Raw genomic sequence first — 16,209 nt, forward strand, 5'->3', positions numbered from 1 at the left:
GAGCCCATGCATTTTCTTCCCCCTTAGACTGCTAATGGTGAAAGAAAAATGGTTCCTTTCCACTTAGCTTCTGATGTGCAGGAGAGGTTATTGCTGATGGCTGCACCAGGGGTGTACCCATGGGCTGCTTCAGGTTTGGTTCGTATTTTTCCCTTGCAGGTCGATATGCCTGTTTTATATTTAGCTGCAGAAAATGCAAAATACTTTCTCAACTGATGTACAGTGGGGACAGTGAGCAGGCCTAAGGCAGAGAGAAGTGACTCATGGTCACAGGTAACTGAAGAGTGGAAGAGAAGGCAGATTGGGCTGAATGCTGCCAGCTCTCCTCCCAGGGAGCGGTGCCAGGAGTGGCCATGCTGACATCCTGCCAGCATCTGTGCTGGGAAACATCTCGTGTCCAGCCCGCTTGACCCCCTGTCGAAGTAACTTGTTTTGCCATTTGTCACTGCCAAATGTTTCTTTCTTCTGCCTCAGTCAGTTGGTTTGCCACTCATTTGACTCACTGCATAATTAACTTTGCCAGCCAATTGACTTGCTGCGTGATTATCTTTGCCAGTCACTTTAGTCCCTGCATATTAATCATGGTGTCTAATGGGCCTCGGGGCAGGCTGCAGCCTGGGGGAGATGCAGCAGGTGCTGGCAGCCCTGGCGCCCACAGGCATTGGGGGAGAGACACAGTGCCGTGCTGCCACTTGCTGCTTCTCTTCCCTGACCTGAATTTAGCTTCATTTCCCAGCAGTGCTCCCCTCCAGCCCTGCCCCTCCTCATTTCATAGCTCTTGTTTCATATTGTGTCCCCGTATCCTTGGCAGCTTCTGTGATAAACCTCCCTGGGTGCTTCCCTGCACTCCTGTGTGGACCAACCACAAATCACCTGCAAGGCACCCATGGATTCTTTGTTCAGTTTCAACCAAGGGGCTGCTTTTGCAGGATGCCTCAGAAACATTTTCTGACTTAGAATGACAAGTGTGAAGAGCAGTTGCAGACAGTTTATACATCCTCCTCATGGAAAATAAACCTGTTAGTGCATGCCATATGCTACAAAGAAGTGGCTTGTGGCCACGCAGCTGAAACCATAGAGCCTTTCCTTGCTTCTTTGTCTGCTCATCTATTTGTCTTCAAAGCGGGAGCCCCTAACAGCTGACACTTCTCCTTCTGTCCTGTTTGCCAAATAGCCGTGGACTTTTTAAGTAATGTACAGAAAAGGTTTGGATGCTGTCAGGAATAAATACCGTAATGCCAAGATTTATCATTTAATCACAGAATGATGTACTTTGAAAAAAGATTTTCCCTGCCTGCCATTCGAAGAGGTTTGTTTTTCTCCTTTGGAGCACATTTCCTTTAAACTCTTCCTCATCTGTGCTTTGTTCTGCCCATTCTGCCTAAGTTCAGTTCTGGCTCCTTTATTGCTTAATGAAATTTTGTATGACTTCATTCCCTGTTGGATGCACTTCAGCTCTAAAAATACAATCCGGCACCAAGACCAAGCAGACTTCCAATTTAATTTACACTGATGGTGTTTTCTAGTTTGACTGGACAGATAGAATCTATTGCTACGATTTTGGCCTCTCCATATCCTCTTATATTGACTGGTTATTTCATAGAGGGGTTATTCTTCTTGCTTGGAGGCTCTGTAGCAAATTCTTGTAAGGAACTATTTACAATCTTCCCCCATTGCTTCATGTTTTATGTTTAATTGCAACCAACAGCATCTCACAGAGCTTGTTTTTTCTGAAGTGTCAAGGAAGATAAATCCCCAAATGAGATACAAAGGCACAAGCCTATCCTGTGCAGTCAAACATGTTGTTATTTCACCTAATTTTGTTGAGGAAACTCCACAACAGCAGATTTGCAGTTTTTGCAGGTCGTGTGGCATGAACGTGTGCTGCCTTTGCCTGCTGCCCTGAGTGACTGGCACGAGTCTTTTGTTCACACAAAGAAGAAACAAGTATTCCCCCTCCTCTCCAGCTTTTACATTTCCTAACGTGCTCCTTGGACAGCCAGAATTATTACTGTAGTGGTTTTATGTTGCAAGAGTCCAAGTTCTTTGGCTGACAAATGCATAGACAAATCATCTGTCCTGGTTTGGTCCTCCCATAACTTCCGCATAACAGAAGGAAAAGGAATGATCCCTTCACAGCTGCCCCACTGTCTGCATTTCAGTCTGGGCCAAGATAAGGGTACTCTGCTGGGAAGAGATCTGAGGTTCACAATCTGGAGTTTTTCTTCTGAAGTTCAATAACTTCAGAAAAAAATGAGTTCATGTGTGAAGTATGACTGCTGCTTTTTTTCTTTCTTTCTTTTTTTTTTTCTTTTTCCTGAAGTGTCCCCGCTCAGCCTCTCCCAACAGTTCTGATCTGCAACAAACCCACTCAGAATCCCAACAGGAGCTAGTTCTGACTGGTGGGGACAGCAGGGCTGCCAAAATGCGATTTCAGCAGAGGAAGTGACACATCTGGACTGAATTCCTCTGCTTGACATTTAAGAGCAGATATTGGTGGTTTGGCTGGGGTTGTTGTTTTGGACAAGGCTTAGGTCCATGGGGGTGTTCTAATGCAGCCCAGTGCACTGCTTGCCCTCTCAAGGAGATTTTGGGAGAAGGCAGCATCTTTTTTTTTTTCCCCAGGTCAGTTCCTGCCTTGTTGAATACAAAGGCTCCATGCATGGGGAACTCTGGCACAGAGAAGGAAAGAAAGACAGTTCTTGCTCTAGCTAAAGATTAACCTTGCTGACTAATTGAATGTTGGCAATGAAAAATGTTAAAACAAATACACCAGAGAAAGAGGCTGTATTTTTTCCCTCCATCTGCTGATGAAGGGCTGCCTTGCCACCTATCTAGGCCCAGCACCTTTGGATATTAAGTAAACCCAGCCTTTTTCTCTGATACAGTAATAAAGAAATTAATTCAGTCGTATTAGAGAAATTTACAACCTAAAGGAAGCCAGTAGCAGCTTTGAGAGTGTCCTTCAAGTTATACTTCACACCCACCCAGAACACAGAGATAAACATGTTTGCTATCACTTTGTGAGCATAACTTTCTGGATGACTAACGAGGTAAGTAATGAAATGCAGCTATTGCCATATTTCTGATTTCTCCTGTATTTATCCACCTTTCTGTAAAAGAGCTGTGGGTCCACAATCCCCCCCATCGAAAAAGCAGGGCAAGATTTCCTGCCAGGGAACGCCTGGCTAGTGGGTCTGGCAGCTCTGCTGCAGCTGGGGGGTTCTTGGGGCATGGACTGCCTCTGCCAGGAGATTTCAGCTTCAGTGATAGACTAGATTGGTTTGGGAAGTCCTGGTTTAACATCTGTACTGTCGTCTCTACCTCTGGAACACCGGTGCTCGCATAGTGGGGAAATGAAACAGTGAAGAGGCAGGCTGCTGTGAGAAGTTTGTTTATTGAGTTGCCTGTGGGGCAGCCAGAGTCAGCTGCAGTCAGCATCTCGAGAGCCTGCATCAGAGAGCAGCACAGCTATGGAGGTGAAAGATGAGGGTATCACAGCGAGTGCCCTTGTGGGCAGCACTGGGGTGATTATACCCCTGGGCTGCAGGGTACGTTGGCACTGGAGGTCAAAATGGTATCAAATCTTGACACCCCCCAAACTCAGTGCAAGGTCTCTCATCCCTAGCAGATCTGACTTGCAGTGATGCCTCATTCCCAGAAACAACGGAGGAAAAAGAGGCAACAGTGGGGGAAGGAGGACAGGGATGCTGTTGGAAACTGTTGGCCTTTTAAGACCTCTTATAAAGTCTCTTTATTATTGCAAAGATGAGCTTGCTATAAACTCCCAAATGGACAGACAGCAGCTGAGATCCGATAGAACGGGGCCTAAGACAGTTTTCTATTATCTGGGAGATTTCTGTCTTAATAGAAGCTTTCAGAGCCAGCACGAGTGTTGAGCTGTAAAATTATGCCCCTGTAGGAACAGTGTGTTCTGATGGAAAAGGCAAATAAATTGTTTTGTGACTTGATATTGGACACACAGTATTGCTCTGCTGGTTCTGAAGTCAGAAAGACTCCATCACAGATAGTGAGCCTTAATATCTTCTGTGGCAAAAATAAAAATCACTCTCTGTTCTCACTAAGAAAATACTTTGCCCCTATGGGGTAATTCCTGTTAAAGTTGGCTGTTCTGTCCATCTTGCAGAAAGTTTTCTTCTCCTCTGCAGCACAGAGCAGCAACCCTTTCTACTCTTGTACACACATTTTTCTTAAATTTTTCTTCTCACAGTCTCTACTATCTCAGCCTGTGACTGTGAAATTAATGTTTACACAATTCAAACCATTTAAAACTAACCAAAGCAAACTGTCACCTTCCAGTTTGGGCTGAAATGGAGAGCAGTCCATGCACCAGTACACACACATGTACACCCACCTGCCTGTCACACAGCAGGATTAAATGCCAGCAGCCCATAATTTCAGGTTAGCCAAGGCTTCTCCACCCCAGTGTTCTATGCCTTGCAATTTCAGTGGTTGGCCAGGCCTCTCTGCATGCAGAGAATGGTTGTGTAGGCCTATGATCAACAAAACAGATCGTGTACTTGGTCTTGCTACTACTTTATTTATCTTACTACTTGCTTTACTCACCAGTTCTGGGTGGTGTCTCTTTCTGGGACGCCAGCCACAGCTTCCATTATTGGCTGCACCCTTTATCATAATTCTGCATTACTTCCTTTTCTGCCAATGGCAATCACATAAGTGCAATGGATTATTTACCTCCTTTCAGTTTAAATATGATCTATGCATTTCAGCTCAGCTTAATAGCCCTTACATTAACAGTGCATTTCTGTTTTAGGATTTTAATTGGATGCATGTTCCAATAATTCACACAACAATATTTATTTTTTCTGCCAAAAAACTTAATTCAATAAAGAGCCTGCCTTCATAGTTTACAGGTTTCTAAAGAGAAAGAATCTAATGAATTTTTAGTGCTAGGCTTTTTTTCCTCTTTCTTTAATCTACAGTCAAGGAAATGTAATTACTTTTCACCTTGTCTTGTGTTTGCTTTTTGCATTCCACTTCTCCTGTACTTGGGTATGAATCATGCTGTACTTGGAATCATGGAAGAACAGGCATGGGTGTGCTGCTGGTTCTTTGTTGGGTCTATACTTTCAGTGCAGACACTCAGCTGCTATAAATCAGCAAAGGAGTCAATTAAGCCAACTTGGTTTAGACAGGCAAGGGATGTGACCCTCGGTCTTCTGCAAGAGAAGCTCCTTAGCCCTACCCCTTTGAAAATCCTAATTTAAAACAAAACAGAAGAATACATGGCTGTCAATCAAACACGTACTGTTTCTTCTCTTGGTGAGGGTTTGCTCTTGTGGGTTTTTTCCTCCTCCTAGGAATGCAGTTGATAGAATTCAGATAAAAACCCAGTGCCTAAGAAAGACCCTTCAGCAAAATGTTTGTCCAGCACTGTTAGAACTTGCCCCTGGATAATGACTTAGATCCACCTTTATCTTTCTCTCGCAACTCTCACACAATTAAGCAGCCAGTTCACTGAAACTTACTGATGATTATCAGTCTGAATCTGCTCCTACTGACAATAAATTTTACACTGGTGGAACAGAGTGGGCTTTGGCCCTTCTCTTGCAGGTTACCTGCCTATACTCAGTGCTTCTTTTGAAACCTCATGCTCTATCAGTGAAGCAATAACTGTGTAGGCTCAGCTGAGCTTTCCCTTGAACCTGGTCTCTAATTAACCACTGCTTTAATTTCTTATCAGCAGATTAGCTTACTGCAGAAACATTTGGCATTTCCATAGCTTGTCAAGTCACATAGGAACGCGGCTTCTGTCATCTTGCTACAAACTTGGTGTTACACAACGTATCAGCTGAAGTCTTAGAAGTTTTCCAGACCTTTTAATCTTCACTTCTTGCTTCCTATTGATCCTTTTAAATAGATGTTATTCCACTCACAGGCATTTTGCCCCATGGGGATCTAAAGCAAGCTGGGATGAGTAAAGACCCATTTCATACACCGAGGAAAACATAAGAAAGATTAGGGTCTAACTATAAGCCTCTATTTAGGAAGGCAGTAAAGCTTGCACTTAATCCATTCCTGTCGTAATAACTGGTGTTACAAGAGCTATAGAAACCACAGCCTTATTTGTACTAGATGTTGTACAAATGTATAATGAAGAGGAAGTGTTAAGTTCTGAAAGACTGCCTAGAACTGTAAGAATAAAGTCAACAGGGAGAGCCAAGCAACAGACAGGGGGAACATATGGGGAACATGACAAAACTTCTGTCTACGGAGGAATTCACTGGTCGAAACAAATTACCTGATGAACGGAGCCGTGATTTCTGTGGGTATTGTGGCACATCCTCACCCCAGAGCACATGTCTAAGTCTAATTAAAGAAATTAATGTCTAGCATGTGCTTCAGTGCTTTGCTGAATCAGATTCATACAGTACTGCCACCAGCCATGTTAACACTGGATGGAGATGAGCTAATGTGTCTGGTATCAGTGAAATTCCTTAGTGTCTCCCAAATGGAGTACGTTGTGTCCAGCCAGAAGAACTGAAGCCCCTTTCTGTACTGTGATTTTCAACTCTGATTAAACCATCTCAACATACATTCCCGAACCCACTGATGTAATTGATTCCTTCCAGAGAAAACACTGTGTAGAGCAACACTGCCAGGAAATGGGAGTCCTCGCATTTGGAGCCAGTGTTTGTTGTAAATATCCTGACTGACGTCTTTTGTGTGGTAGCTTGAGAAGAAGCTTGTTTTGTCACTCTTTTCAACTGCACTGTTGTTCAAGTCTGGAAAGAAACCGGGATCTCATCTGTGGAAAAGAAAAATCCATTTTAGAAAAAGAGAAGAAATACAGTAAGGGCAAAAGCAGCCTGGAAATGGGTTTGCAGTGAGAAAGTACGTTTCCTGGAGGTCTTGTCAAAATAATCCTTATCAACAAAGCACTATTAAGTGCTATGAGATTTGAGCTTTTCTTTACTGTTATTGTAGGTTCAGTGAGTCAATATTCATTTCCCAAAAGTGATGCTCTCCCTGACCTATGGTTGCAACGTGACCCTCTGCCCCTTGCTTCAAACAAATTCAGCAGCTTTGCAGTGCTCTGGAAGCAGCCAGCTCACCTAACTCTGAGGCATTTCCCAGAAGCAGCAAAATTCAAGGGGAGTTTTGCAACTAACCTGAGTGTTTGTTCTAGGCACTCTATCACAGCCACAGCACAGACTGGAGAGCCCTTCTGCTGGAATCAACAAGCCCCTTGTCTCTGTAAGTACTGCAGATGTGCAAAGCCCCTTTATGAATTAAGAAGCAAAGATACATTAAAAACAAAAGAAAACAAACAAACAAACAAAAAAACACAACAAAGAAAGAAAGAAACCAGTTTGTTCACATGCTAATAGTATTAAATGTCATTACATTGTTAAGCATCACAGTTACTGAGCTCGGACCAGAGCTCTCACCAGCTGAAGCCAGCTAGTGACTGCAGGCACTGGGCAGTGACTGCCTACTGACTAGGCATGTGGGCAAGCCAGCACCAACTGGAAGTGCACTTACAACCCTTTGCCACCTTGTTTCCTTCCTGATGTATCTGAGAGTTACATCTACATTTCAGATGACAAGGAATGAAAAAACCTACCTTCTGCAACCTGCTGGCAACATGAATGTACCTGTGTTGCCTAGAGAGACAGAAGTGACGGGGATGTGGAACATATGCAGGATGGAGGACTCTACTCTCTGGACTCCCTCCATGGTGTTTTACAGATTTTGCCATGCCCATGGATGGTGGGTCATGGTGTGTCAGAGAATGATGCTGTCACACAGCTGGGTGAAGCTAAGGGGCTGCTCCTTTGTGTGTTAATATGAAAAAGCCCTTTTCCAGGAAGACATAAATGAGGAGGGTCTGCAAAGCCAATGAAAAGTACTGTTTTTTGGTGGGCTTGCATTGTTTTTATATTCTCCCAGGTATCTCATTAGAAATGCATTAAAATGAGACAATTAGCTGCAACTGAGAATTTATTATGCTGCTGCATCAAAGTACTTTGGACTACTTCACAAATACTGAGCTGAGTGATTGTATCTATCTCTACTGTATGCCACAATGGCAATGCACAAAGGTGAGGGTCCTCCGAAGATATAGTCTGTAATGAGGTAAGGAAATGAGTGTTTAAGTAGTCTAATTATAAACAACATACATAAACTAATGTGATTAGCAGTGGCTTGAATGGCTTTTTTATTATTATTTGCCACTTGCTTCCATTCCATTTCCTTTTTTTCCAGGAAATGGGAGTCCTCGCAGTTTCCATTCAGTTTGGTTGCAGCATAGGTACCCTAATAATCAAATAAGAAAAAGCAGAAGCAATATCCATTCAACAAACAAACAAACAAACAAACAACAACAACAAAAAAAAATCACCACCACCAACAAAAAAACAGTTCAAAAGCCCTTGTGCTTCTTAAAAATGGAAAATGTCATCCAGAAACCACCTGACAGTTGAAGCTTCCTCCATAGGTCTCCTCTGGCCTTGTTTCTTCTCTTATCTCTGGAGCAGAACTCGGGTCTCAGCTGCTCTCTGAACCAAAAGTATCAAGACCAGCTTTTCCAGGTCAAACCTACTATGCACGACAGCCAGACCCAGTGTGTGTTGCACTCACACCATGGATGATGCCCTCCTTGGGCACACGTGTGCTGGATTCCTGCAGGCAGAGCCACCAATGCAGAGTGCAGGACCTTTACCTCTCCCTGCTCTGAGCAGCGATGTACCACTTTTGCACATCTGCAGCATGCTACTGCTGCTTCTGCCTCCACAGCTCTCTACTGCTGGGTGTGGGTTTGCACCCCAGGAAAGGAGAGAAAGAAATAAGAAGAGCAGTACTGCAGGTGAGTGGAGGAGAGGATTTCTGATTAACTTTTTCACAGACTTTATTTGATGGTTTATTTGAGAACGTATCGGTTCCAGTTTTCATAACAACGCGTTTTTCCTCGACAAGTGCTGATTTCATTTTATATAGTTGTCTAAATAGTTATCACATCTCTAAAGCTGCTAGCCAGAAATGACTCCCTGGTGTGCCAGATCCAGACCTTCCAGTAATTTGTGTATGTAAATTCAGATTATTATCAGGTTCACACGTAACAAAATGAAAGAGCATATACAAATTATCTGCATAGAAATCTCCATAAGATATTCACATGTGCAAAATTAATGTTTCTTGCTTGTATAAATGTCTGAACATGCAAGATCTATCAATCAATCTCTCGTGTACCCACACAGCTCAGAAGCATGTGGCAGTGAGTCCTAACATCATCTTCCAGTAGTTCATAAAATGTGATTGCTGACAGAAGCTGATCAGAATTGAGAACTGAGAACTGTTACGACCAGTTCTTTGCCACTGTGAGTCTAAAATGTCCTTTTTTTCTTTCTTTCTTTTTCTTTTTTTCCTGCTATGAATTTTACTTCTGTAACAGTCAACTTAACTATAGAGATCTGGGAATTAGCAGCCAAGGACTGTTCAGCGCGGCATGATGCTTAATGCAATTAGCAGAGTTAATAAAATGTTGGACAGGTGCCTCATACCAGGGGAAAAAAGGCGTTGTTCTCACTTGCTTAGGATCAAACAGTTACATTACCTTATTTCCTTTAAGAAAGCATTCTTAAAATGGAATGAAATGAAGAACAAAATCACTGACCCGTTACTGGCTGAATTCAGCTTCCTTGTTTTCTACTTCCAGGGTAAGATCTTCAGAAAACAATATGAAAATGCTTGCAGAGGGGCACACATGCAAAAGGTGTGCCAAAAGAGACAAAGCCTGGAGACAGTTACCCTGGAATATCTGAGGAATGACTTGAAGTCAGCTCTGACTGCAACAGAAGTCAGAGCAGAACAAATTTACTGTTCCTCCTCCTTTTAACAAAGCTCATCTTCGGAAGCCATACATTCAACAGCTTAACATCTGGAAAGATGTTAAAAAATGAGTCAGTGGGAGACAGATGAAAAATACTGATGTGTAGAACTGCAGGAAGAAGGTCTTCATGCTCCTGCTGGAAGGTCCATGAAGTGTAAGAAAAACAAGGACATAGTAAGGTAAGCATGCTAATCTACTCATACGATTCTGTGAAAGTCATTTGCAGTCCACAGTTGTCATGCTGGTGCTGCCGGTGAATATAACATGGGAGAGTGACTTACTGAAGGCCTGGGCTGGGAAGCTGGCCTTTGCTCACAGGACTGTAGCCACCCTGGGCTAAGAGAGTTCCCTAATCCCGCTTATCTGTAGTATTTACACTCCTCACAGCACCCAAGTGTCAGCAGGTATAAGGGCAGCCACGTTTCAGCTTTGAGTCATCAGGGGAAGCAGTCAGGTCCAGGGCCTGTAGGGACTGGAAATCGTAACCTGGGGTTGGCTGCGTGTGCTCTGCAGGATGATTTGGTGGGCTTGATCCATTTTCCTCACATACACACATAAAACACCCACACATCTGGCTTGTATTAGCGTGCCCTCATTGGCAATTGCTCTAAAGACAAACTCATCTGGGAAGAACTGGAGTGTCTGAACCAGCTGCAGCTTACCCAGCCTGTGTAGAGCACAGGTAGAGCGAGGGAGCAGCAGAGGACCTGTGCTGTCATGCTCAGCCAGCTCTGGGCATCCTAGCGGCCAATCTGACAAGGTGCCATGCTTCCAGAGAATAGCATTTCCTGAGCATCTGCAATAACCTTTTGTTTGTAAATCTGAAATGCCATGCCCTCTTTTCCTACGCCTAGCCCAGTCATTTTGCTTTTCCAAGGATGTATACTTTCAGAAATAAATAAATGAACACCATCCTTTATTTTCACTATTTGGGAGCCAAAGGCATCCGTCAAAGTCACAGCTCTCTAATCGTGGGGCTCGGGGAGCTGGAAACACAGGGCCTTTCCCATACACCGTGGGTCTGCAGGGAGGCAAGGACAGGGTTTGGCTGCAGTCTCTGCCTCGAGCAAGGAGGGGCTGCGCGAAAGGTGCACGGGGAGGATTCTGATCAGCACAACTGCCAAAGCCAATTACCAAGAGGAGGACGCTATAATTATATCAGGGAACAGCTGTACTTCATTAGGAGCCCTCGCGGGGCGGCTCGATGCTCGGCCACGTACGCACGGCCGCTTTACGCCTTTCCTCGCCTTCCTTCTCTGCCCGAGCTCTGGCACGGCCCCGGGGCGCTGCAGCTGCACCTGCCCCGCGGGCCGCGCTCGCTGTCTCGCAGCCGGTCCCGTGCCGGACGCGGCGGGCAGGCGGCGCTCTGCGGCCCGGCTGCGCTGGGGCTCGGGGCGGTGCGGCGCGGGCTGCTCTTCCTCCTCCTTCTCCTCCTCCTCCTCCTCCTCTTCTACCGTCGCCGCCTCCTCCTCCGCGGATGCGGCGGATCGCGGGGCGGCTCTCGCCCGCAGCGGGCTCCCGTCGCCCCACCGCCCCCATGGACAGCAGTGGGGGCAGCAGCGGCCGCGCGTAGCTCGGTGAGTAGCCCCGCTCCCCGCCCCCCAATACCGCGCTGCCGCAGCTCCGCGTCCCCCTCCCGCGCTCCTCTTGCCTTTCCTTCCCACCTAAAAACCCGGCGGTGCTCCGTGGGTGCTGGCGGTGGGGACCCGCCCGCCTCTGCCACCTGCTCCCGGCTCCCTCCGGGCGCTGCGGAAGCGATTCCCCGCGGGCTGCTCTCGTACGGCTCTGGCGGCTCGCACCGTCCTGCCTCCCTCTGCTCGGAGTCCTGGGCTGGGCTCCCCGGCAGCTGTTCCAGGCAGGGACTTCAGCGCTGTCAGTCCGAGAGTTATTTGCTTTCGGCTAAATTTAATTTAAACTGACTCCGCGGTCGTAAGGAAAGCTCAGGGAAAAATGTCAGTTTGTGAATTGTTTTGCTTAGCTCGGATTTAAAGATCTCTTTCCGTATATCTGGTAAGGATTTATTTTCATAAAATGATTTTGCGGTGTTTTATTTGCTCTTGGAATTTAACAGTCCTCCTAGGCAAGCCAGGTTTGGTGGAAGCTGAATTCATCAGCTCCGAGGCACCAGCAGTGCCCTTGGTCGTAACAGGTGCAGTGTGCATATTCTTATGAACAATGAAATGGTTTCAGCATTCAGGTTTATTTGTATGCAGTGCATTTCTGTGGCTCTGAAGAAATTGTCATGCTATGTTATGTCAAAGATGTGCTTACAGCAGGAGCGCGTCCGTAGCACCTAATTACCAGGGCATGAGGGCAGCTGCACTGCCCATCAGCACGGGCTTTGATAGCCTGGGTGACACAGCGTAGCTTGGGGGATTTGATGCTCTGTGTTGGTGCTGGCTCTCCGGGATGACCTGGTACAATGTGAAACTAAGAGGTTAGGGGGAACAGAGAAGGGTGGAGGAGGAGCTGTGCCCAGGTTGTATTCTCTGGACCTGATGGTCCTGTAAGGCGTTTTCCTGCCCCTGAGATTTCCAGGCAGGAGGGTTGGTACACCTCGTGTTGTTGCTAAAACCTAAAATACTGATGTGTGTATTGCACAGAAGATATTTCCTAGTTCAAAAGAATGTATTAGAGTAGATGTAACAGAGCCTGTATTTCAGAAGCTCTATTTGAGACCACAATCCAGAGTGACACCATGTCAGTAATTGATTTAATGGGAGTCATTCTGGACTTAGATCAGAAGGAAATTAGACTGGAAGTTTAATTGCTTTTTCTAAGCCAACAGGTCTATTCCAGCAAGCCTTGCCAGGCTCAGCCCCTGCTTTAACTGCTCTGTGGTGCAGCATCTCCTCTTTTGCACAGAGCAATGCTCCTTGCCACTGCTTTCCAGGAGTGCATTGTCCTTGCTTAGTTTATTATGGATGAGAGGAGTGGACTGCTTGGGCTAAAGAAGGGTTGGGTAAAGGGGTGATATGGGGAGTGATTCACTTTTTTATCCTCAAGTTCTTTCTGAATTCCATGGAAGACATGGTAGAGCGAAGTATGAGTCAAAATCCTAGCCGGAGAAACATTGCTAGCAATGAAGGATCTGTTAGAGGAGTCCTCCTGGGTGATGCTACAGAACAAAGAGAAGGCACTGGAGATGTCAGAGTGGTTTTAGCTTGTTGTCAGAGATGTTCTGACACTGCACAAGCTTGAAGCTGTGCCTTGCTACTTACCATCCATCATGAGAAGTGATGCTGCTGCTTTTGGGAGTCACAGTGGTGTCTTCTGGGTCCCTCTCCCAGGGATTTCCCCCCTGCTGGGCAATAAGTGTATTTTGTGGTGTTCTGTAGTACCTACAAGCCTTGGGATGGCGAAGTGTCTTGCAATGGGAGACAAAACCAGCATTTCTACTGCTGTGCTGACTTCGCCTGGACATCTTGCAGCCTCACCCAGCAGTGTAATTTCATCCCCTGTCAGTTTTGGGTTAGGGGAGGTGAGGGTAGGAGTAAACTTCTGTCTGCTCTGAGGCACAGCATTTTGTATAGTTCTAATTCGGTCAGCCAAGGAAGATAATTACCTTGTTAACCCTTTGGAAATGACTGCTATAGCTCCCCCTGGTTTATTAAGTTAAAAGTGGTGAGTGCTGTTGCAACACAGTGCACCTCGCAAGAAGTCATTAGTTGAGAAAACATTTCTACTATACCATAAATCACTTCACCTAGGATGCTCAGTTGAAAGAACTTAGTGTTATTTAATAAATTTGGGGGTAATAATCTTAAAACACTTTTCAAAAATCCCTTGAGATAGTCAAGAGCCTTATTTAGTGAGCATGTTGTGTGATTTGTCCTTCTCACATTGCTGGCGAAGCATGATGCTGCTGTGAGTAAGCTGGGTAATGTTTACAGATCTGCTGGAGCAATCAAGCACTGGATAGTCGTCCTTTAATTGCCTGAGGCTTTTCTTGCTATGTGTGCTTGTTGAACAGAGTTTTGAAAATCATCTCTGGAAGTCAGTTATTTGTTTATGCTGCTGACACTGATCTGGAGAGGGATACGTCTGTGCTGTAGTTAGGAACGCAGCTTGAAGCGCTTTTTGTTCTCCAGCAGTGCATCTGTGACCACGTGCAGCTCAGCTCAGCTCACCTGATGCTGTGAGAACCTTCAGCTGTGCTGGGTTCACCTGTGCCAAAGTGCTGCCGTGTCCTTGCTGGAGTGATTGAGGCACCTGCAGGGAACCAGGAGACCCTTCTGCACCTCCTGACCAGCCAGTGTAGGAGGTTGCATAGCCCCAGGCCGTTATCTTGGCCAGGAGTTCAGCACGATTTAAGAATGAGTCAGATATTTCACAGAAACAAGGCAAGAGAGATGAGTGTGTGCTTTAAACAAACAAGGCTTTAAGGGGAGAGAGGGTCAAAAGCTTTTTGCTTAGCGTTTATGTCCTCTCTGATGTAGAGGGCTGAGGAAATGATGCTGCCCATGCCTGCTGCAAGGCTTGCAGCGCTTGTGAGCTCCTGCTGGCAGTGCCTGTCTGCTGGGAGAACCTATTCTCTCACTGCATGCAGTAATTAATAGGCTTAGGAAATTGATTCATAATCATAAGTTTGAATGTATGTGAAGGGTTTCCTAGAAAATCTTGTTTGTTTATTGTTCCACCTTTCCTTGCTCAAGGATGTTTTCTGCTTGAGCATACTGCTCGCATGCTCTAGGGTGCTTCTTTCCAACAGCATCGTGTTGGTTATGTTAGAAAGGGTTTGTCTCAACTAACTCACCCAGATGCTTTTCCCACCTGTGTGTTTCTTCAGTGATGCAGACATCCAGCAGGTGCATAGCAGAGGCCTTTCCCCTGCTGGTTGAATGTTTACTTGGGTCCTAAGTATATCTTTGGGCAATTTGTTTTGGAGCTGGGGAGCACTTCTCTCTTTTACTCTCTATAAATCCAGAGAATTTGAGCATATGATTAACATTAACCATGCGAATATTCTCCCTGGACTCATTTTTTGGATTGAAGGCAGTGCTCAGTATGTTGAGAGGATGAAGCCCACAACCACTAAATACAGGGAACTGATCTGCTGCTGTGCTTGTCTGCAAGCATATATGACGTGAGTGCCTGGGTTTATGTCTGTCTGCCTGCCCAAAATCCTTCTGCCAACTGCAGTCTTGATGTTCCTTATCTACAATGTGCTTGCAAGCATTAGGAAGCCTTTGTGATGCCGCTGGGATGTGTTGTTATTCCCATTTCTCAGACAGATGCTGAGAGAACTTGGTGATCTGCAGAGGCTGCTGTGTGTCACTCAGAGCTGGGCATGGAATCTGCAGCTTTGCATACCTGCCCTGTAGGACAGGGAAAGCAGCAGAGTTCTGTGGCAGCACTTGGTTGAACACTGCCAGCTTTTAGCTGTAAGCACGCTCCCCAAATTTCCATCCCACAGCCTCCGAAGTTTGTCATATCATCTACTGGACCAGATTCCAATCCAAAATACAGTCCGTATGCAGGAGCTCACAATGGCCTGTCGAGGAAAATAATGTCAAATATAATTTTTCTTTTATCTGCTCTGTCTTGCTATAAGGAGAGCTGCAGACTGGAGGTTCCTTTAACCTGGATGGTCACATCTTAGACTGGGGGGATCGTTTCCATCTTCTCTCCTGTAGGTGCAGTGATGGTTGAGTTCTTGCTGATTTAAAAAAAAAAATATTCAGAATACCTCTATGGAGTGGAGAGCCTGAGTCTAGCATGTAAGTATAGGCACACTAGGCGTGTATGCCTATGAGCTGGCAAATGAATCCGTTTCCAAATCTCAAGTTTGCTTAGTGTTATGATGCGGAATACTGAAAGCCAAAAAACATAAAACCATGACACGCTTCTGGCTTCTTCTTTTTCTCCACGGCGTTGTTTTGCTTCGTTTCCTGAAGTTCAAGGGATTTCTCAGAAGCAAACGGGTGAATGTCAGCTGCGGAGGGCTGTGCTTTGTGCTGATGCTGTGTGGCGGTGCAGAGATGAGGGGTTGGGCGCAGCCTCTATGCTGCTCTGCCCTTGGTCAACAGATCCCTCCTGTGATGGGGAATGTCAGCGTCCTGGGGAGCTGTGGTGGCTGGGCAGGCTCACACTGCATTCAATAACCACGATGAAGGCGAAGCTCTCTGTTTTGAAGCTTTCCTTTGGGAAATGTGATTCATGAAAACATAATATTTTGTGACTGGATTGACTAGAAGTGCCGTATAAGCCAGGTGATGCATCTGAAACAATTCTTCAATCTCCTGCAGGACAGACATCTTGTATACCTGTGCATGCACAGAGGTGGGAAGGAGAGACGAGCACTGATGGGGAGTTTACTGCTGTTCCATGCTTTG

General features: G+C 45.6%; 1 protein-coding gene and 1 long non-coding RNA gene across 2 annotated transcripts in view; one reads left to right on the plus strand and one right to left on the minus strand.

Annotated features, from left to right (window-relative positions):
- Window positions 1-3,455: 3,455 nt before the first annotated feature.
- Window positions 3,456-11,609, minus strand: LOC122164344. The gene is made up of 3 exons (XR_006170208.1): window positions 11,539-11,609; window positions 7,155-7,265; window positions 3,456-6,790 (listed from the first exon to the last, which is right to left on the minus strand). It is a non-coding gene; the product is annotated as an uncharacterized LOC122164344 (long non-coding RNA).
- Window positions 11,399-16,209, plus strand: part of RASGEF1C (RasGEF domain family member 1C) — a 71,392-nt gene continuing 66,581 nt past the window's right edge. Inside the window, exon 1 of the mRNA XM_042826300.1 lies at window positions 11,399-11,451. The gene's annotated coding sequence lies outside the window, so the exon portion shown is untranslated. The remainder of the gene's footprint in view (window positions 11,452-16,209) is intronic.

Source organism: Centrocercus urophasianus, unplaced genomic scaffold (assembly GCF_019232065.1).
Source record: "Centrocercus urophasianus isolate 14NV4802_14NV808 unplaced genomic scaffold, USGS_Curo_1.0 seq_26, whole genome shotgun sequence".
NCBI classification, from domain to species: domain Eukaryota; kingdom Metazoa; phylum Chordata; class Aves; order Galliformes; family Phasianidae; genus Centrocercus; species Centrocercus urophasianus.